The 23476-nt window shown below is 36.1% G+C and overlaps 2 long non-coding RNA genes across 4 annotated transcripts in view; one reads left to right on the forward strand and one right to left on the reverse strand.

The window, feature by feature from the left end:
- The window catches only part of LOC121072020, a 66988-nt gene that overhangs the window by 10958 nt on the left and 32554 nt on the right, over window positions 1-23476 (reverse strand). For 2 of the 3 annotated variants that reach the window (XR_005820941.1, XR_005820940.1), the window contains exon 2: window positions 13-228. This is a non-coding gene — a long non-coding RNA (uncharacterized LOC121072020). The remainder of the gene's footprint in view (window positions 1-12; window positions 229-23476) is intronic. The other variant, XR_005820939.1, reaches the window with a different exon arrangement.
- Window positions 151-22586, forward strand: LOC121072021. Its single transcript, XR_005820942.1, has 3 exons — window positions 151-230; window positions 22282-22289; window positions 22576-22586. It is a non-coding gene; the product is annotated as an uncharacterized LOC121072021 (long non-coding RNA).

A 23476-nucleotide genomic window follows, 5' to 3' on the forward strand; every position in this document is an offset into this window, starting at 1 on the left:
AAGGAGACAGACCTGTTAATTCACATAGAGGATCCCTCTCTCTCTCACCTCCTGTTGTATGATCCATTAATATAAGTATTTTCCTTTACAAGGAGACAGCTTCAGAAGGGGAAGATCAGACCATAGTCTGCTACATGTTTCAGACTCTATGGAGAGAAGAGGTGTGGAACAGCATCCGGCAGAGGCAGGGATTGAAAGAATCTGAGTGTTCTGCTTACTTCAGATTTTCTGTAAAAGAGAGGAAATCACCATTAACATCTCCTTCTTCAGCTACATCTTAAAAGAAAGCAGCAGTACTATTGTAATCTCTGGAGAGTTCAATCTATGTTCACAAGTTATTCTGTGACACTGATAATAAAATCCATAACATTCAAATTTATATTTTATGTCCAAAGTCCAGCAAAAGAGAATGAAAGTTCACTACAGTCATGTTGAATGCATGGCACCAAAGCTATGAAAGAATGAAAATACGTTGTAGTGTTATAGAGCTAATGTTAAACCTGTCAGATAGGTCAGGATGAGAAACAGTTCTCTTCATTCATACTGATACCAAGTGACAGCTTGTGCATAGCTTCTACATTCAGAAACGGTCACAGTGATTGTCTATTCAGACATCTTGTTTATTGCGGGACGGATGATTCTTCCAAGTTTAATGTTTTATTTTTATTTTATTTTTTGTTTCTTCCTTTCTCAATCTTTTCTACTTCTGATACACAGCAAGGTCTAGAACCCAAAGGTTTAAACTAAAGAGTAATTTTTAAGAATATTCAAGTCTAGAAAAAAATACAGCACAACTGGACACAAGACCCACTGGCATAGTAAGAAAGGAACTTGTTCATATTATAGTTGCTGAAGACACCCTCAAAATTTTGAGGCATTGATCTAAAGTAAAACCGATTCAAAAATTGATTTATTTTCACCCTATCCTGTGAAAAGGAACTTGAAAGATGTAACCCATTGTGACACCTCCTGATTTGAGATGGCTGTGCCTTAAGCTTGGAGACAGTAAGCAATGAAAGTTGCTCTCTTCTATGATGACTATAAAATCTTACATTTGCATATACAAGCAAATTAATCTGCATTCTGGGAATGACTTAAAGAAAATGAAATCAATCATATTTATAAGCATCTTGTGACCTTTACCTATTTCCCTGGAAGAAAAATAAAATGAAGACAATTGTACCTTAGTTTCCACAGTGTTGTCTGGGTGTTTGATCAGAATCTGACTGGGAAATGATACCGACAGCAAGATAACAAGAAAATCCATTTATCACTGTGACAGGTGCTTGGTTTTATATGAGTTTAAATTACCAGTGATGGAATAGGGTTGTCTTTCTCCCATCTCAACCTCATAACCAATGTTTAGACTCAACTAAAGTTTCCATTTCATAGTAATCAAGTTACATGGAGTCAAATTGTTATTCATGAATTCAAGGAGGTTACGACTTGAGATTCATTAATGCAATGCTGTCAGCAACAGCAAGCAGGTCCATGGCCTAGAAGAGTGTGGTAATTGGTAAATCTGAAAGCTGGGTGGTTAATGGCTGTTTATTAGCCTCTAATATGTTCTGTATTATTTAGACTTACAAGATTTGACACTAGATATTTCTACTGAGTCACAACACTCTGGCAACTCACCTTTCTTGTATGTTGGTGGACATGTGCCAGAGCTTAACTGTGCTGTAGAGGAAAAGAAATACAGCTCACCACTCCTTACACCTGTACTACCATGCAGTGTGATCTTCCCCATTTGAACACGCAGTGACCTAAAGGACACTACAGCCCTGAAAGATAGGGCGTCATTTATAGACAAGAATATATTAGGCAGCGCCAGGTCTCTCATTTCTATGTGTGTATTGAGTAACTTCAATGTCTTTTGGCCTATAGCAGAATTAGATGTATGTTTATTTTATTTTATTATTTTTTTTTGGCAAAAATCTACTCACTTGACAAAAACAAAACAAAACAAAAACACATATTTATAATTTCTCTGTAACTTATAGTTTTCCCTGCCAACTAGACTTATAATGTATATAGAAACTTGGAGTTTTCTCCATTTCTTCTGATTTACTTTTGAAGTACAAAATTTTAGAAGGTGTGAGTCTATAATAGAAGTATCCCTTTTCACATCTCACTTTGATTGTTGATGTGAAAGTCTACAAGAGCAAGTCATATTCACAGCATGACACTCAGCTAAGGAGAGAGACATGCATAAGGCTAGACAGGATTCAGCTGAGCCATCAGGTCTATCACAGGCTGTCAAAGTCCCAGCAGCAGTTGCTATCTTGAGTAATTCTCTGCATTAATGTAGCTCTGTGTTTATCTATGTTTACATGGGCAGGTTTCTCATCATTCAGTATAAGACACACTATCATAACTCCAAAAATGAGTGTTTTTATTCTGATTTCCATCCTGAATTCATTTATACATACTTCTTTGTCCACCTTGTCCTTTATTTCATATCCTTCCTGCAGGGTCCATCTCCTGAGAAATTTACAGAAAGAAGTCATAGTCTTGAGCTTATTAGGTGAAAAAAGCCAAAATCTTTCATTCTTCTATATGAGAAGGTTTCCAGTTCCTCAGCTGTTCTCTGTATACGTTTCCATTTGAATTAATTCTTCTTTAGTACAGATGAACAGAAATATATAGGGAATAAAAATAAGTACTGTACAGGCTTTACACAGGATTGTTAAGGCTTTGTTCTTTCTATTTCAAATACTTTGCCTAAGATATGTTAGTGCCATATTTGCTTCTTTCTATAGGTATTATATAGTCATACTAAGCTTGATCAAAACACTCAGGTCATTTTCCTTACCTCCTAGTGCTAAATATTGACAGTGCTCAATATTTTGTATTAGTTCTGGCATACATGACCTTCTGTTTCCATTACTCCAGGACCTCAAGGTCACTCAGCAAATTCTCTTTAGTACTTGGATCCTCCTTCTTTATTGGCTTCCTTTCTACCTTTGAAATGTTAACACGTTTCAAAAGCATTATTTACCCTGTTAGTCATAACGACTAGTGCAATAGAAAGTATTAAACAAGATGGGAGTTTGAGGATATCAGCTCACCTCAGCCTAATATTTTTCCTTCCCTGCATTCCAGTTTCTTATGCACCTTACAGTCCTTTTAATACTTTTATTTTTTTTCATCTTAATTAATGATTTCACTTACAGTAAGATATGACAAAGCTTCAGTGAAGTCTAGCTAGATTAGATCTAGGGAAATTAAGACTGACGGAGTTTTTCATGGTATAGCTCTATTGAGATATTTTTCACCAAAAATGCACAGAAATATTCAAAATGAAACCTAAAGCAACCAGAAATTCCCTGTTTTTTATGCTTTACAGCATACTCTGGATTCTTGCCTAGTTTCTCAAAAGGCTGCATATATGCATCAGTGCCAAGGTTTTCATAAAATTCACAGCATTGCAAAGTTTTTAGGAAAAAAAAAAAAAAAAAGGAAGTAAAACCAGGCAGTTCCAACTCAATTTGCCTTTCATTTGGAGTAAGGGTTATTCAGATGGGAACACGAGTCACAGCTCTATGAGTACATGTCCTGAGCCAGCGTTAATTTAAGGTCTTTAAAGGAAACTTTGTAGTGTTAAACTTGTACAAAGCTCAGAAGTCTAACTATGAGAAAATTAGTTTCCATGTGTACTATAAACCCAACTGCTCTTTATGAAATGTATGTAACAAAGGTGTTATGCATATAAATTAACATTTCAAAAACATGATCACATCTTGGATATATGAACTGAGATTGAGCCTATGAAAAGACACTGAAATCTTATTGAGAGGGGGTGGTTTTGCTCTTAAATTGCATACCATCAGACGAACAACAACAATAAAATAAACAATCTAGGCTTGATAGGTTTCATATTGTGATGCAGTGTCATGCATATTAATCACCATAATGAAACTTATTCCAAATAATTCACATGCTGCATAAACAGCTTTGTAAAGTGATGCATTTAATTTTTTTGGCAAGAATACACTGTTCAAATCTGTGACAATTAGAGCAAAAACTGTGTCTTTGTACCATTTTCTTTGGACTGACTAATTTTCTTCAATCCAAATAATAGGTTTAATAGAATCTAAAGATAGACCCTGAGGAAATTCATTCTTTTTTTCTCAGTAAGCAATGGACTTAGTGCTAAACAATGGAAGAGTGCTAGACTATTGCAAAAAGCTGCCATACATGATGGGTTAAACCTCCCACACATGATGGGCTGTTGAGCCCTTCCAAAATTATCACAGCAGCTTCTATTCATCCATGCACATTGGTGTTATAGACAATGAAAGTGACACAGTTGCTTTCCTTATTAGCGTCATTATATGATCTGTAACATTATTAGCAGCAAGACTGCAAATACAGAAGGCATGCTGCTAATGCAATCAGCATAAGACAAACACTGAAAAATTGTCAATAATCTGCAATTTGCATAAAAACAGACGCTTAAAATCACAGCCAGAGCAAAGAGCTCAAAGGTAAACACAAGAGTTTTTCAGGAAAAAAACACAAGAAATTGTACAAAACAATTGGAAAAGGAAAGATGCTTTTCAGAGGTTTTTTCTGCAGCGTGTGACCCTTGTTAATGAGAATCATTAGGATTATTATTGTCATTCATACTGCAATTGCTTCAAGTAGCCACAATCAAGAACCAGAATCCTGCTGAGGTAAACAGTTTATACAAGTGTAAAACACTGTGTTTGCCCCAAATAGATGATGAGCTAATCATTAAATCCAGTGAGACAAATACTTAAGTGGCTTGTTGAATGGCAATTGATTGTAACATATGCCTAAAGTTAGTCTGCACTAAACGGTCTTTCTCTTATTGGGTATTTTATTTATTTTATTTATTTTCCTCACCTAAGCTCTCTTTTGGATTATAAATGCTTATGGAAGGCATCTCCTCTTAGTGAATTATACAAAGTATCTAGAAAAATGGGACCTCATCCATGGTTGGATATTTTAGGGACTTCTATAATACAAATAGCAAGGCTGCAGCTGCGATTGGTTTATTCAAGTTATTTAGACCAAATGGATATTTAAACCAAAATGCCTATAAATGTCAGGTCTTTACCTTTTGATTTTTAACCCATTGATTCCTCTGGATCATAAGAAAGCTATGAAAACTTCAGTTTCCAACAAAAGTTTCATTATGTCTGACAACTTAGTGTGTGCCTCTGAATCCTAAGCTTGAACTACGGCAAATCTGAGGCCAAGGAAAACATAACTGTTCTTTGTCTTCATCCCTGGCTTACTAGGCCCCTCTAGGCCAAGTCTAGCTCTGTTCCAAGAGGAGACCTGAGTTTGTTTCATTGCTTCAGGACACTCTTATGCCCAGATCTCTCCTGACCCCATTCAAACATGATAAGTCCCTGTAATTGTAGCAGTGCGACACCAGACTCCATGAGACTTGTCAACACTCAGTTACTCCAAGGTCCACTTTGCATGAATGGTCATGCTTGCCTTCTATTCCTACCAGGCAAAGGATCCACCATATGCCCAGATCCATGAAAGTGTTCAGATCATGAATCAATATACAATAGACCTGGATAACTCCATGCTTTTTGCCTTCTAGTTCCTTTCTTGTCATAAATTGCTGCAACCTTCAGGTATTTGCATTGTTTCTAAACTAGTGGTTTTAATCACAGTGTAATCGTTTAAAGATAAATGCTTACATAGTTTATATGTTTGAATATACTTATGTCTTCATCAGGAGAAAAGTTAAGTTTTTAAGGATATAATGACTCTTTGTTAACTGCAGTCAGGGGTGGGTTAATTTTAATGAGAAATCTCAAGCACTGAAGGTCTCTGCAATTGCCGTAGTACTTGTTCCTCAGGGGAACTGATTCTGAACTAAATTTCAAAAAATTCATCATAAAAATATTACCATAAAACAGGATAAGACACACAAATCCCTCTTCAAGAAAATAAATAAAACATCAGGTTTTATCGCTCTTCTCTAATTAACATGGCAACCTTTCTATTCCTTCCTGGAGCCTCCAGGGCAAATGATGTCAGGTGGTGACATGATGCAAACACCCCAGTGAAAAAGGGAGGCAGCTGGTGTGTTCAAAGAGGGAGTTATTTCCTAGCAATATAGACTGCTCTGGAACTCATCTCACACCTTTTGCAAATAAATAACTTACACATGCTGACAATATGTCATGTTTGGAGAAATTACAGTATGTATAGTACGCAAATTTTATAGAGTCACCACGCATTTTGATTTCTTCCCATTTGCAGAAATGGAAAAGATATACAAGAACGTAAAGTGAAACACAGAGGACTGGATAGCCACAGGCAGAGAAAACCTGCATCAGTAAATGAAGTACTCATGTGACAGAGGAAGACACTCACATCTGTTGTTCTTATAATAGGGCTAAGAAGGTTAGAAAGAGTTTACTTTCCTCTTATCTCCCATTCTGACAAATCCACATCTGTGAAGCTCAAGAAATAGTTGTCATGGTAAACATGTAGATGACTATATCACCTGTATTATAAGAAAGGTGGGATCAAAATAACTTCTTTGGGCCTTAAAATCTTTGACTACTTAGTCTACATCTTCAAGTAGGAGAGAATAACCAATACTCTGAGCTGTCTTGATAAATACGAATCTTTCATCCACTTCCTAACTAAATGGCTGAAGTCTGTCTTCAAGCTTCTCCCCAAGGACAATTTAGACAGACTGATTTTTTTTCCCTTTGAACAAAACCTACAGAGGATAGCAACGTGACAAATGATCCTCGATGCATTTTGACAGCAGAAAAGCTTTGGTGATCAGTTCTTCAGCTAGGCTTAAGTAGGGATCCGATCCAAAGGTTAATGCACTAGGAGCCTTTCCCCGGAGTTCAATTGTCTCCAGTTCATAGGAATTATCCTTAACTACTCTTGACTTCTTTGCCAAGACAGTGGACAGAGTATCACAGGATCATAGAATCATCTAGGTTGGAAAAGATCCTTAAGATCATCAAGTCCAACCATTAACCTAACACTACCAAGTCCACCACTAAACCATGTCCCTAAGTGCCACATCTGCAAGTCCCTTAAATACCTCCAGGGATCACAACTATACCACTTCCCTGGGCAGCCTGTACCAATGCCTAACTACCTTTTCTATGAAGAAATTCTTCTTGATATCCAGTCTAAACCTCCCCTGGCAGAATTTGAGGGTATTTCTTCATATATATAGAAAACAGTCCAGTGCCCATGGTCCACGTCTTCTGATAAGACTTAAAGCTTTCAAAATCTGCCTAAGCAAGAGCATATATAGATTGAAAATCTTGATGTACAGAGCAGTGACAACAATACTTGTGTAGTATTCCCACATTGATAACAGTATTTTGAGGAGAAGGGCTGCTGGTGACACAAGTCAGACCACAGCTGAGGAGTATAGTACATTGAATAAAACTGCTCAAAGGAGATCAAACTGCAGAATGTAATGGTCCTTCTCTGTTGGACCAGCAGTGAGAGGGCTATGTTAGCATGGGAACACTCTAACAGGTGATAGTTGAGGCTGTCTAGTTCAGAAAACCAGAAAACCCCTGCTGACATGTCCAGAGTGACCCAGAGAAAGCAAATAGTGAGGATAGACTGAGGTCAGGTCTGGCTGTAGAGGCATGTTCATACAGCCTACAGTGATTTGTGTTGATGGAGTGTCACGAGTATGCAAAGTGAATGCCTCTTACTCGTTTATGGCCTTGTTGGCTTTGTAGTCATAACAAGAGGCAAGAGGTTATATTAATAGACAACACATGACAGAAAAAAAAAAAAAAAGATAACCTACAGTGCAAATAATTGAGTGTTCATGGGTGAATCCAATACAAAATGTAATACATTAATGTCTTTACGGATGACATGTAGAACAGTTTATCCTATTACAATGGCAATCCCAGAGATTTTCACGTCATCCATTTACCATCATGGAGTACCTTAGTAGAGCATCTTGGCAAATGTTTAATTTAGAAGACAGTACTTAAGAGTACAGTACGATTTGTCTCACAGATTAAAGGAACACGGATTAAAATCAGGCTTGGTACAGGATCTGTGCTTCCCTCCAATTTCATCAGAATTGTCAGAGTCTGCATGAAAGGGTAATTTTCAGGAAAAAACAACAGCAGCAGCAAACAGCAAGTCATGTTAGCATTCTGACTTTGATGGACTATTTAAGGAACATATGTTCCCGAGTGCCAAAATGCTTGTTTCAAATGACCTAAAGTGTTCTACGTAAATTCAGTTACATGGCACAGACGGTAGAAGTGTGAATACTCTTTTTTTCACTTCAAAGAAAGCAGCTCTGGAACAGATTGTAAGTGACACTGGAACTTAATTCACATCCAAAGAGTTCTAGTTTTCTGTAAGATATAACATCATACATGTCACATCAGCTCGTTGCCATCCTGTCACAATGCAAACAATTACTGTCTGATCTGATGAAGAATTAGCAAACCAATTGTAATAACAGCCTAATAAACAGCAGTTTATATCTACAACCAGCTGCAAGTGTCCCAGAGAGGAAAAGAAAAAACTGAAGATTCCAGTTGAGTATTAAATGGTGAACTGTGAACCACCCTTCTCATCCTAAAAATGCAAGAGCTGGGAAGTTTTTGCTTCTTCAAGCTTTTACTACAATATCAGTAATGCATAGTCCCTTCACATAATTGTATAGAAACTTAGCAATGTAGCCTATGTATAAAAGATGTTTTTCTATGTAGTCAAGCAGACTATCATAAATTAGCTATTAAGAACTGTATTTGCAGGGTACATTCCTTAAGATCTGGACATGATTACTTTGAAGACTAATCTACAAAGGGACTGTCAAATGAAACAAACCAAATGAGAGAACAGTTCTGTTTTTCACCATCTGACCAACACCCAAAACCAACCAAACAACAACAAAAAAACAACATCAAAAAACAAACAAAAAAACATACAATGGGCTAGCTTTTGTTATGAAATGGATCTATTAAATGGATCTATTAAATATGTCATATCTATAAATATGCCAACAAATAGATAAACTGTCTATTCAGCCAGCCCATTTCTACTATGAATGACCCTGAGGGGCAAGAAGTTGTTGCTCATACAGTCACAACAGAGAATTTCAGTACTTTTCCAGCTACTGTGTGATGCCTTGGAGACATTTTCCAGAGACTGAAATTTTGATAACATTTGTAAGCCCTTTTACTTTGAAGAAAAGGAACACGCACAGCACAAAATTGGTTGTTGTCCTTTCCAGTAGTTGGACTGTCTTGTATTGCAGGTGACGATCTACAGAAATAGCCCCTTTGCATTTATACTTAGTTAACATTCATGGCTGCTTGAAACTTATCCAAAATAATGTTCTCCTACCATTTTCTTGATGTTAGTCAGAGCAAAGAGCGATAAGAAAGAAAATGTAAAGTCTTTACCTTTTAAACCAAGTTATTCACCAAGAAAAAATTAAAGAATATAGAAAATAGCAAGAAATGACTTTTTTTTCTCCCTCATTGCTCTAAAAACAGGAAGAAGCATCCTTGACTTTATTATTATTATTATTGTTTTGTTTTGTTTTTGCAATGTAAGAATAATTTGGAACATCCAGTTAAGACTTCTTTGTCAACTGCACCACAGATCTAAAGACACAATGAATGAAAACAAAAAGATATTAGATAATTAGTAAATTAGGTCTACTATGCATTTATTCCCAGGAATTGTAACTTAACAAATAACAATTTCATTGAGGTTCCAACAGCATCAGAAAACTGCAACATCATTGCAAATACAAAAAAGAGCATCCTGGCATAAAAAAAACAATAACAGAAAATAAGAAATCAATGGGTTTTTAGAAGGATGATAGAAGAGCCAATGAAATAATTTAGACAGAATAATATAAGACACATTAAAATAGACTTATTGATGCATGTCTAGGTGCCAATACTGTCATTTAAGGTGTACCTAACTTTAAGCATTTTGATTCTGATCAATATGCTCTGCTTGCTATAAAAGAGATTAAACCCCGGTGATATATGACTACTTTTTTTATCCATGTTCAGTATAATCGCTGATCCACCATTTTCAATCAGCGTTTCCAAGGACGTGTTAGAGGTCCCTATTTAATCATTAGTCAGCTTCAGAAAGGCCAAAGAGAACAGTCAATAAATACTTGTAAATAAATACTCTGGAGGCTGGGCTAGAGTTATCTTTAATTTCCCACTGGGAAAATGGATTGTCTACACCTCATCCTGGAATGAGAGATAGAAGTGTGTCAGCCATCCAGATGTTTGTGAATAAATCAAGCAAATGCAGACTGTATGCAGATGTCTTCATAGCACCAGGAGGTAGGCCTGGCTGTCAAAAAAAAAAACATGGTTAAAATCCTTTCTGGGATGAAAAATGGATGCTGTGGACCTGGCAGCTGCAGGTTGCAACCAACAAAATGTTCTTATCTCCAATTTCTGATCTCAGATCATGCATTCACCATCATATGGAAACTAAATAAGGCCATCTAGTTTCGAAGGACAATATGTTGTTGCTTTAATAAGAGAGCTACACACCAACTGATTGCTTGCTATACTAATTTGTACTTCTCATTGTTCATCACAGCGGTTTCTAAGGTTCTTCACCCAATGCAAATCAAATACATTTGCGAACTCCTTAGGCTATTCATGCACACATAACCAGACAAAACCCTGCTGCTACCACACAGAACAACAAGCATCCTTATAAGCTTCTCGTCCCTGAAAATATCTGGTGGAACAAGCGTGCCTCGTATGAAATCAAAGCGGAGCTACTGCTTGTGTTGTTATTTAAATATTTATCAAGAACCGTGTGTGCATCTGGTGTGGTAGAAAACATAAAAGTACACAAGGTCCTTGCCACAGGGAATGTATGCTCGCAGTACATGTGGTGTGTGACTGTGGATAGCAATTGTTTTGCTCACTAACTCCAATGCCTTATATGACACTCAGATGTTGAATGCACTGAGCTTTCCAGTACTAGCAATGCTAGAGAAGCTATAGATAGATTCATAGAGAACTCTTCTTTCCACATTAGCATTTTATTTGCTGAATGCTTTGTGTCACTGAAACCTAGGGCTGGTATGAGACTGAATAAGCACAGCTGACAGCTAGAGTATGCTAGAGTATGTGTGTTAGCCTTTTAACAGGCTAACAAACAGCCCTTTCCAGGTGTAAATTAGCCTTACATTTAACCTAAAGGTCACAGGGTACTCTCTGTAGGGCACTGCGCTGTGCCAGCCGAAGCCATACCCCCGGCTGGGGTGGATGCACCATCACCTGCTGGGCAGAGCCTGGCGGTGCAGTCAGGATCAGCAGCCTGCATGAGCCTCTTTGCTGGCACACATGCGATGCTGGCAAGCGATTCAAGAGCTGTAATGGATTGCAGCGGATCAAACTCTGAATCTTTTTTTTTTTTTCTCCCCCACTGCACTGGTTGGTAACATACTCAAAGCTGGGAATTCTATCTTTTATGTACTACTGACGTAGGTAGCAATCACAGGCAAAGCTTATATGTCCAAGTGGCTGTGGATAATACACCTAACGCATGTGACCCTTAAATAAGCAGCCTGAGTTTAACTGCTGCTTATCTCTGAGATTTCCCAGTGGCATCCTTGTACCAAAAGCAAGGTGTTATCAGCACTTACTAGAGACCATACCAATGTGTCACATCTCTGCAAGGATCACAGGAGACTGAAAAGAGTTTGAAGTAAAGATGATAGTACCATCATTTCTGTTTCATGTAGAAACTGTTTGTTGTCTTTTTGACTGCCCTTTCTCTTAGGATGCAGCACGCAAATGGTTGCGGGTTATTTTTGGAACTGACCCAGTGTGATTTAAGACGAGTAACTGAAGGAGGTTTCTCCAAAGGCCTGTCTCACCCAGTAATCCTGTTTGGGTTGTAGATGGTAATAGGTACTGGTAGATGTAATCACACAATAGACTCACTACAGAATAAATAATAATGATGAAAACTAACAATCATACATCCCACCTCCAGAGACTGGGGAGGAAAAAAAAAAAAAAAAGAAATGGCAGCGTGTTTCAGAGAAATTTTACACAAAGGCAAAGATTTCAAGGTCAGTCACAACAGTGCTGTTCATAATAAAATGGATTGAAAAATTCACTTCTAAAATTAGGATATATTTTACACTGGAATTTGGCCTCCAGTAGAGCTGAAAGGATCATCCTGCAAGGTCAGTGTTTCTGTTTCCCATGCCTGCAGTCAATAAAGGAGATAACTATGGTATTTTGAAATTCTCCTGTTATTAGTTTGCTTAAGTCACACATTTTATTTTCATTTGGTTGCATGGTCTGTGATAGATCCCACCGTCTCTCACATACAAAATACCCTCCTAAGGAATTTTTTAGTACCTTAGTGACAGGTCCCAGAGCACTGTGAGTTGGATAGAATTTATTATACTTAGCACAAACAGCAATTTTGGCAGCATCTGTCACAGCAGTACAAGTGATATCTTGTTATGAAAAAATATGCAGAGTGAAGAAAGTAGGAACTTTCAGTGTAATGCTTCCCAAGGGAAATGGCCTGCCTGACCAAATTTTGGCTCATTTGTCTATGGTGATTCTTAGCTGTTGAGTTGCCAGGTTTAGGAAATCTGAAGTGAGAGCATGTCACTGCTGGGCTGAATTCCTGGTAGGTGCAAATCAGATTTCAACCTCTGAAATGTCATATCAAGAAACAGAACTTTCTTTCTTAGAGACCTAACTCCCATAAGCAGGTGCTTTTACTTAGATAAGCAAATTAATTAAAAATGCATTTCTTATTTCTTTTTGAATATAAAGTAAAACTTGAACCTGATGTGAACATGAGGCTATGCCACAGAGAGAGAGCTGTACCATTAAAAAGGCTAATGTAAAAGTATTCTAGATAACAGTCTGATAGTTTATATGTTACTAAAACTAAATTATGAAAATTAGCTACGCAGATTAACCATTTTTATAGACTGAGGTGTAAGCTGATCATTTCCTCCATAGTACACGCTAAATAACTCTGTCTAGCAATTTCTACATCAAAACTATGATTCTGATTTAACCTACTTTTCAAAAGGTTTCCAGTCTTTGATTTCCAAGGATGGAGAATTCATCATATCCCTAGATGAATTACTCCAACAATTAAAATACATTGTGTCTAAAATGGGTGTCCTGTCCTCGGGATTCAATTGTCTTCAACTTCCTTCCATCACATACTGTTTTCTGATAAAAAACATCTGTCTACTTTCAGAAATCTTTTTGTCTTGTATTTGTTGACATTATTTGAATGATATCCTAATCCTTTCCATGTCTAAAAATTCAAGAATAGCTGTCCTGAGTCTCCTGCTCACATCAGGTTTGCTTTACATGGAAGACTTTTGTAGGCTATTTCTGAACCTTTCCACTCCAGTATTACAGATAAATAACTCACAAAAAAAAATCACCCTCCTTCTCCTCAACAAAATTGAAGCATGCAGCAAAACCTTTTTAGCCCACTGGACCCTGACAAACTTTGACGCTATAAACACATTGGCTAGGTATCAGATCACACCCACATGGAGAGTTTGCTTCCAAGCAGTCAGTATTACATTTCTGAAGCAGTGCTTGGTGATATATATACTGCCCTCTGAAGAGTTGTAACATTAATAAATTGAAATGGAAAAATGGCTGCTTCTTCATCTTTGTCCCTTTGGTATTCCTTTTTCATTTCTTTTATGACAGATACTTGCTCCTGTTCAACATTACATTTAGTACATTCTTTGACCTCTGTGCTGAATTAATACCTAGTAGCAGATCTGTAAAAACAATCCTATTTCCAATTATGGTTTTGGAGACTTTCCTCAGCAGTGAGACAGTGCTGGGGACTCTACTGTGAGACCAGGACCCTCATTTTCAAGGCAGTATCAAACGGCAATCCCAGCTGAGAGCCTGTGAATACTCAGGGAATTCCCTTAAAAAAAAAAAAAAAAAAAAAAGAAGTGAAATATATGATTTTTGCCCATCCCTGTCAGCAGATGTGTACACATGCAAAAGGAAAGAAAGAAAAAGAAATGCCAAAAACATAGAAATGCTTAAGTTTAAATACAATATTTACCATCAGGATGGTCTTGTTCATTACCAGGGCCTAATTAACCTACCTAGAGAAACACTCTATAATATGCTTGAAGACTCATTAACTACATTTATACTTAACTTTGAATTTTTGCCAAAAGCCAAGATGAAATTTTTTGCTTAAAAAGAATGGATTTAAACACATGCCTAACTGACTTGTCAATTAGGGTATAATTTCAGATCAATGAAGATCCTAACTTTACCTAACTTACTATTGGTTTCAAATTTGTGCTTTGGAGGATCTGAGCCAAAGGTCTGTGTAAAACATTAAAAACATGAATTCAGAATAAATCATATGCACGGTAGTTCTAAAATATCTAGTAATATGTAAGATACTGATGAAAATAAAATTAATTTTGCTATCTTGTTACTGTGATAATTTTATGCATTAAACACAGTACATTCCTGTTAGGAACATTAGTTATTGTAATATTTTTGAGCCTGCATAATGCAAGAGTTTGGGAAAAAATAGGCATGGTAGCTTCAAGATAATAGTTTCAAGAGCTTTTTTTTTTTTTTTTTTTTTTTTTTTTTCTTCCTTAAAGAGGATTAATCTTACTTTGTCTGGTACTTAGTAGCCAAAGACAATAATGTGTATGAAATTAAATTGGAATTACTTTACAATTTTAAAAGAATGTTTGGGGCATAAAGTTATAAAATAAGGTCAACAGCCTGCACTGAACAGCAATATGACCAAATCCACAACCCACTACCAAAAAAGCTCAGCAGCACAAGGGTCATGAAAGTTTGCAGGAGGAATACTTAATAAAAGGAGATATGTACAAATAGGTAAATATCACTTTGAGTTAATAAGGATTCAGATCACTTGCAATATACAGGCTCTCGTGGAACTGAGTATAGTAGATGAACATGAGAATCATAAATGAGAAGTGCTTAAAATTGAAGGGGTTTGGTAAGTGGTAGATAATTCATGTTCAAAAGGACAATATCTTCCAAGCCATCAGATATAACCAATTTCATTTTGAGGATAAGAAAATAACATAAAAGAAGGACTAGCTTTATGTAACCTTCCCCTGCCAAATACTTATCTAACTCATTATATCCTACATGTCCTTTGGCAATCCCCCACTGATTCCTGATCTTTTCCAGAAGCCTGAACTGGATGTACTTTGATTCAAAAGTCCATGGCTTCCCAATCCCAACACATCCACAAATGCACATTTTATTCTCTTTGTCATTTCAGTGACTTTTTTCATATTTTAGGACCACCACAACAATTTCATTGAATTTTCTTTCTCTGAAATAAGAATCTAATTTATTTTTTTTTCTCTCTCTTTTTATCATGTTTTAAGGAACTTTGGGCATTCTTGTCCTCTTCTGGACTCTCCTCACTGCACTCCTAGTTGAAAATGGATGGCTAGGATAAGGAAAAAAAGTATTATTATCCCTATTACCATTGTACTGAGATCTACTGTAATGACACTTTGCTTCTATGAGGTTCAAGATTGGATTAAAGTAGATTTGAATGGGATGAAGATTTGAGTGCCTCTGTAATGTAGTGACTGTTTCAGGACTTTCCAAAGCAAGTTTAAGTTTTGCAGAATATTTGCCATTCCCCCTTCAGTGCTGACTCCAGATGATTCAATATCTACTGAATTCATTAAAATCTTTAAATTGATTTTGATGGGCTTTCAGAACACTTCCTCCACCCACTCTCCAAGTAGGCAGATGATGGCTGTTGTGAGTGATTAGGGAAGAAGAACTAATGAAACTTTTCTATTTCTGGAATTCTTTCATTTCAAGTATAGGAATTAGTCATCTTTGCACTTTCAAAAGATGAAGACTTTTTGAAATATATTGGTCATTTATACAAACCCTTCTTCCCATTGTAATCACCTCAAACTGCACTATTTATCACATCTACATTGTCTTTTTATGTATAATGTTCACTGCAAAAGTATAAGAAAACTCTTTGATTCACTGCAAAACTGTAAGAAAACTCTTTGGCCTAAATATAAATACAGAGCAATGTATCTTTCCAAATAACAGAGTGATATGGAGTGCACACAACCAAAATTGGTTCATATTTGACTATGGATGATAACTAGAGAACAGATACAGGAGCTGAAAAGATGAAATTGAAAGCGCCAGATGATCACCATTTTTCAGGGAGAGGAAGGAAGGAAGGGAGGGAGGGAGGAAGGGAGGAAAGGAAGAGTGCTTCTAAATTCTAGATACATTTTTTCCTTGTAGTTATCATTAGAAATGTCTTTTTTTTTTTTTTTCTAGGAAAAAAAATAAACAGTCTAATCCAGTTTCTAATGACATTAGTGTTGGTCTTTCTGCTTGCTTCTGTGGTACCTGGATTTTCATTTTACCATAAATCCCCATGAAAACATCCATCATAAATCCTACACATCAGGTAAGCTCTTTAGCTACTATAAATGTGACTCTAATCCAAATTTTGGGCCTGACAAGGGGCTCATAGAAGTCACTGTAAAAGTAAATATCCAAGGAATAAAATTCCTTATTTGCAAAGGGAGTGTCAGACAGCTGGTAATCTGTGTTTGACCTGGCTTGATGGAAGAAAATGCAACCTCAAATAGCAGCTGGAATGAGCATCTTGTTGCTCATATATTCTGTCATTAGACATGCAGATTTCCAGTCACAGATCATCACGATAAGCTAAAAGCAGATCTTGATCTCCTCTCACTCCTCGCCTCTATCATTTTTTATTTATTTATTAAGTCAGTCATTCCCATGGCACTGTTTGAAAAAAGAATAATTGATTTTGGGTATCTTTGAAAACTTTTGGTGCTTTTGTAAACCATGACAATATAATAACTGAAAAAAATAAAAAATTAAAAAAAAAAATAAAAGCTCAATCTTCTGTACAGGGAAACCTCTTCTGTCTCTGCTACCCGCTGAGATATTTGCTGAACAATGACCAAAGGTGCACATGTACCCTGGCTATTGCAATTACCATGGCTACAAAAAGAAAAATATGCAGGGGTAGGGTAGATAATATGATGGTCATGTGTGAACAGAAGAGCTGGTTTTTTTTCAGCTGGAATAAATGATTTAAAATAATAAAAACAAAATTCCTTTTATTTCTGTAATTTGTGGCCATGAAGGACCAATGTTTCAGCTTTTGAAAGATTCAAGTAAATTCAATGAAGTACACAACTCTGTCACAGTATTTTCCAAACCATTTTTTAAACTGTTGATATTAACATTCACAAAGAGGTAAAAACAACACATTACCATTGCACTTAGCTAGGGAAACTGAGGTGTACCATACCAGAGAGTTTGGCATGAGGTCATTAGAATGTTCTTCTAGTTTGTTCTGTCACTCCACCATCCACTAAATTGTACACACATTGTAGTTCTTACTGATAGGCATATTCTTTCCAGATGAATTACTGCATTGTGGACAATTATCACCTTTGCTCACAAACAGAGTGGACTCAGAAATCTATAATATTTTTGTTAGAAAGGTAGTGAGATGCTGATTGAAAACAAAACAAAAACAGCTAAAAACACCCCCACACAAAAAAAAAAAAAAAAAAGCCATGGACTTTTGGTTAATACCTCCTTTGCCCAAATGTTAGTTTTTCAGATGGATCTAAAGTTATCAAGATATACAAGTAAAAAATATTTCTCTAAAGCATAATGCAATCAAAACAAACAGGAGGCCAGACTCACAGTCACAAATAAACCTACTTCTCATATCGTTTTTGCTATCTAAAGCACAAACAAGTTAATAAATAAGGCACCATTCTTTTTGTTTTCTAGACTTACAAATCAGCAGAATAAAAAAGAACTAAAGAACAACTGCATATTTATAAACGTATATACCCACATTCCCTAATATATTATCTTGATAACTGTGGAAAACTGTATGACTGTTGTCATACCAAAGAAAAAGAATCAGATGCACTGGGATAAATCCAACACTAAATACATGTGAGCAGTGAATAGATAAGGGAGAGCTTTAATTAAAAACACTAATAGGATAGATTAGATAATATGGAGTTGTCTCTTTGGTTTCTGTGTTAACGCTGACTGTAGTCAAATGTGAAAACAGACTCTGGATGAAAAGGTATGTGGTCAGGCATGGAGATCTCAGTAGATAAGAAGGTGAAAGCTGTGGAGGAGCACCAGACATTGCATGGCACACTGGAAGGGGCAGGACTGAAAAACCATGCTGGTGCCTTGCCTGGCAGATTTACAGCTTGCATGGGTTGGCACACTGCTATTTTAATGTAATCCTTCTGAAGTAGGAAAAAAATAGTATATTAGTTTATGAAAATTTATACCATACCAAGTAATTGAAATTGCACCATATTGCAGGAGTCCCACATTTATTATTAGGCTAGTGTGGCAGAGATAATGCTGTAGAAAAAGCATCAGTATTTCTTTTTTTGCATGTCACTGTAATGATTAAACAGATCAGATATAACAGCCCACAAATCCTAAGTCAGAAAACACCAGACTACCCAGCTTTGCTCTCTTTAATGCAGATCTGGACTAGAGTGACTCAGATGTTAGACTTTAAGGGGCACAGACTTGTACAGCTCAGGTTCTTTCAAGCTCTCTTGAAACTTACTCTAAATGTCAGATTTAAATCTATGATACAGTAAAGCATTGAAGTTAGAAAGTCTGAAAAGTAAAAGGTTTAGGTAGACAGTGAGAGCTTTTTATTTATTTATTTTGAAGTAAATCAATACTCCAAGTTCAACCTCTTTTAGAAAGATATAAATGCAATGGATTAGCTAAAGGTGTTTCTTCTTGATAGCTTCAGTTTTAAAAGTCACAAAGCTGAAAACAGTTTTACTAATGGAAAATAATAGTTTGTTTAAAATGTGCAATTCATACGAACATGATTTTGTTTGTTATACTTTAAGAAAGACTGAAATTTACTCTGTACTCACAGAGTAAACACTATGTAATATTGTTTGGTTAGGGTTTAATTTTTTTTTTCTTCTGGATAAAAATATTTTTAACTGCTTTTGTCATTTCTTAAAAATATTTTTATTATAATAATAAAAAACTGAAAACACTAGCATCTAAACATGTAGGACAAACAGACAATTCTGTGAAAAAGCAACTCTGTACACAGCTTATCAGAAAATGTTTAATCATAGCTTTTTGAACAGTATTTTTGTTCCTTAGTATTTCACTCACTGCCTTCTTTATTTCTTTATCTGTTATTTCTAGCATTTATTTTGAGTTTCTGCTCTTAAAATTAAAAGAATTTTAGTGGAAACAACTCTGCTCATCTCCAATTTGGACACATTGAAAAAGGCAGAATCCAATCAACAAGCTCAAATCTCCCTGGTTAATGAAGAGCCATAATACCATAATGCATAATTCTGCATAATTGCATAAATCAAAAACACCCTCCAAACACTTTGCAGTGGGAAATTTAACAGCAAAGAACAGCAGTAATTTGGGAGGAAAACGGAAGAGAAAATTCAGTTAATGCTAGAATACACCCTCCTCTTCTTTTCCTTTCTCTTTCTACCACTCTCCTCCTTGAAGACTTCTATAACCATGAGTCATCTGAAAGTCACTGGAAATGATTGCAAACTTTCATGAATGTGTAATAGTTTCCACTGACTGGGATTGGCCAGCCAAGACCTATCAATTTTGTCAGAAGTTTAGATGAGAATTACAGAATGCTGATGGACTGCTTAGCTACTTTCCTGCTGTTTGTTCAGATGACTTCTTATGCCAACATTCTTCCTACACACAAACTTCATTGACTCCTCAAAGTTTGCTGGACTCAGTCAACATTTCCTAGACTTGGGAAGTCCTATAGTTGCAGAGGTCAAAAGAAAAGACTGACATACTGTAAGGGAGCAAGCTGGAAACATCTCAGTTTTGTCTTTGAGAGTGGAGACTCCTTCATGAAAAGCATATTTTGATGCGGCTCAAATTTCAGATGACACTTTGTTCTCACTGCCAGAAAATTTTAACATTTTAGATATAGTTGTATTTCACAGCTCTTCCATAACCGCCTCTATAGAAACAAATATGAACTCTGATTATGCAAGGGGAAAAGTTGTATAGTTATCACTCTCTCGGGCTTGTTATGTTTGGAAGATTTGTCAGAAAGATGGTACTTATGGCCATACTGCATATTTGCCAAACAAATAGTAATTGTATCTCAGGTAGTACCCTTTTATAATGACTTTTTCTTATTATCTACTTATTTATTTTGCTTAAAACAAACACACGTAAATACATACCATTCCAGCCATAAAACTATCCCTCCTCACTTAACAGTACCATCCTTTTTACTATCATGGGCACCATGCAGTAGTTACATGGCTACTTAACATGGGCAACAGGGAATAATCCAGCCTTTCAGTGACAAATAAGTCCCAAAAAAGCAGCAGAACCACTGTTTCACATAAAACAGTTTCATGGAAAAAATAGAGAGGAGAGTGGACCAAGCCTTAAAGATAATGGCAGCAATGGCTTCTCCCAACACGTAAAATCCTCTTTCCATTCAGAGTATTTCCATTTCTATCAATGACGCCTCACCCGTGAAATGCATTTCAGAATAGTGTTTGAATTCAGTATTATTTCTGTCTGTTCAAACTTGTAATAATCATAAGAAGCCTATCAGGAATCAATAAATAAAGTTTCCAGTTTAGAACTGAAATTTCCATACGTATTAAGTGTTCATTCCTGCCTTTTAGCAGCTAAATACAGAAGTCAAGATATGTGGCTTTTTATTACCACACTCAACCTAAATTTTCTATGTTTATTTATATCCTGTGGTCCTGCAAAAGACAGATATAACAACCTGACTCTCACAAGCTTTTTTGATCCAGCTGCATGAGCCATTAATCATAAAGCTTGTATTGAAGATTGATTACTTGTCAAGGGTGGTGATTTAGAAACAAAGATAGAAACAAACCAAAACAAAATCAAATATATAGAAAGATTTTTTTGAACTCTAAACTTGTGTGCCTTTTTGTTATACTGCTAAAAGAAAGACAGGAATGGGCTCAGACCAAAAGACAAAGGGTCCATCAAGGATTTCTAATAACTGAAATCAGAAGTCACAGTGTAACTATGTATTTTTTGCCACAGGCTCATTTTCCCCTGGAACCTGAAGATAAGTCACTTTGCTTAATCAAAACTTATAAAGTTCTTTCAGGTTAAAGACAATCTTTTAATAAGAACAATATATGCAAAACAAAACAAAACAAAAAAGTTTCTCCAATGAAAACAAAGGATTAATAACTTGTAATTGGAATAACAATGGTTAACTGATATTTATTTTTTCTTTCTTGAATGAGTGCTTCTCTTTTTTTTCTTTACTTTTTTTTTTTTAATAAAATATGAGATATCTATCATTCAATGAGATTTCTTTTACTAGAAAAAAGAAGACCAACATTTCTGGCTTTCATAAACCATCTATCACAATATTTGATGTTTTAAGCTCAACAACATTGAATCAAATGAGACTTCTGCCTTCATTTTCCTTCTTCAGCTTTTTCAATGTTTTTAAGCAGATTTTATTGCTTGTGCTTTTGGAGAAAAAGACAGAAAATGTGACTTAAGTGCAAAATGAGTACTTTGAAATGATAAAAAAATCCATAAAAATGAAACTAGACTTTTATTGCGATTAAAAGAACCATCACACTTTTTTTGATGGTTTCTCATCATTTCTTAGGATTGAGAACTTTAAAATGTTTTGTGGTAGACACCACAGCTGCTCCTTAATATATATATATTTTAAAGAAGCCTCAATATATGTAACAGTACGCAGCTGAAACCCAGTATCATATAATATAAACATCTTGAACAATATTTAGCTTAGCTGAATTTCCAGCCAGTAGAAGAACTGCCTACTGGGGGTACATAAAACTCCCTGTTCACACTGCTGGCTGTCTGAGAGCTTTCTGCTGATTGTACGGAGGTATGCAAGTTGCATGTTCGAATTGCACACCAAGCCCACTGCCAAAGAAAGCTGCCAACCCAACGTTGTCACAACACACTTTGGCCTTCTTCATACCTGGGAGGCATTCAGCATAAACCTTACACCAGTAACTGGCCTCAAGCTTTTATCACAAGTGGTTTTGCATTTTTTATTTATTTATTTATTTTATTTTTATTTTTGTCCACACTGTTCTCGGAAAGAAGCTGAAGGACTTCAGGGTAGGAAGAGACCAACGTCCACTGCCCAAAGCAGGGCAGAAGGTCTCCTCTCTGGACCTGAGGGTGAGGATCAGTCCTGGCTTGGCAAGAGGCCACCCAAGGAACATAAGCCATGCCCAAGATGGAAGTGGCCTTCTCTTGGGTCAAGCTCATCTTTCTGCTCCCCAATGAGAAGTGGAGAGATGTTAATGTCTTATTCTTTTCAATCTTTTGAAAACTAATATTTTTATTTGGAACCTCCTGACAATTTTAGTCTATTACTGTCTCTTTTTTAATGTTTACTTCTTAAACTGCTGAATTTTTATGCTTTTTAAACATTATTTACTAGCAGACAGATGAAATGACTTAATGCATAAAAAATTATGGATTATTATGACTTCAAAGCAGGATTAGAGTGCACTTGAGTGATACACAGATATATACTACTCTTTGATACCTGTGAGATATGTAAAGATTACAAAGGATCTTCCCACCCTCTCCCCTTATCTGGTCCTTAAGAGCCTGGACTTACTGTGACATGGTTCTATCATTTTTTTCTTCTTAATGCTTCAAGATTCAACTCTCATAGATCTCCTTACAAAATCTTAATGGCTTAAGCCTTGAAGTCGCTGAGCTCTTTGCACACTTCTGGGGATAGGTAAGATGGGAAGGAATTCAACCTCATTACAGTGTGAAATACTGAATAGGAAAATACTATTTTAAAGCCCATGTTTAATGAAATCACAAATTTACTTAGAATCACTTCAAACTAATTTAAGTGAGAGATGTCACAAGCTGAAATGTCATTTGCCACACATTAATGCTGTGCTATTTCTGGAGAAAACAAATTTAGTAAATAGTCTGATTAGAAAGGATTTGTCAGAATGTAAATAAGTGAAGCCAAATAAATGAATTATGTGTTTTAAACATGGACAGTGAGATTTCTCAAGGGCTGGAAGGAAGAATAAAAGGCACATGGAGAGCAAAGATAGGACAGAGATCTTCCGTGATTGCCAGCTCTGTTTTTGAGCTGGCTCCCATACCAAGAGAAGCATCCTGACAACCTCAATTATGAATCATGCCACATTCAGTGCCAACCAACACAAAACACTCGGTGTTTTCAGTCCTCTCAAGTGAGCTTTCTCCAAGCAAAGACAGAATAAATGGTGCACTAGAATAGTGTTATTTATTCTTTAGATGTGTGGGATTTATTTATATATTTATTTTCCAGAACAACCTAAGTCTCTGAT

The sequence above is a fragment of the Cygnus olor genome, chromosome 6, assembly GCF_009769625.2.
Source record: "Cygnus olor isolate bCygOlo1 chromosome 6, bCygOlo1.pri.v2, whole genome shotgun sequence".
NCBI lineage: Eukaryota > Metazoa > Chordata > Aves > Anseriformes > Anatidae > Cygnus > Cygnus olor.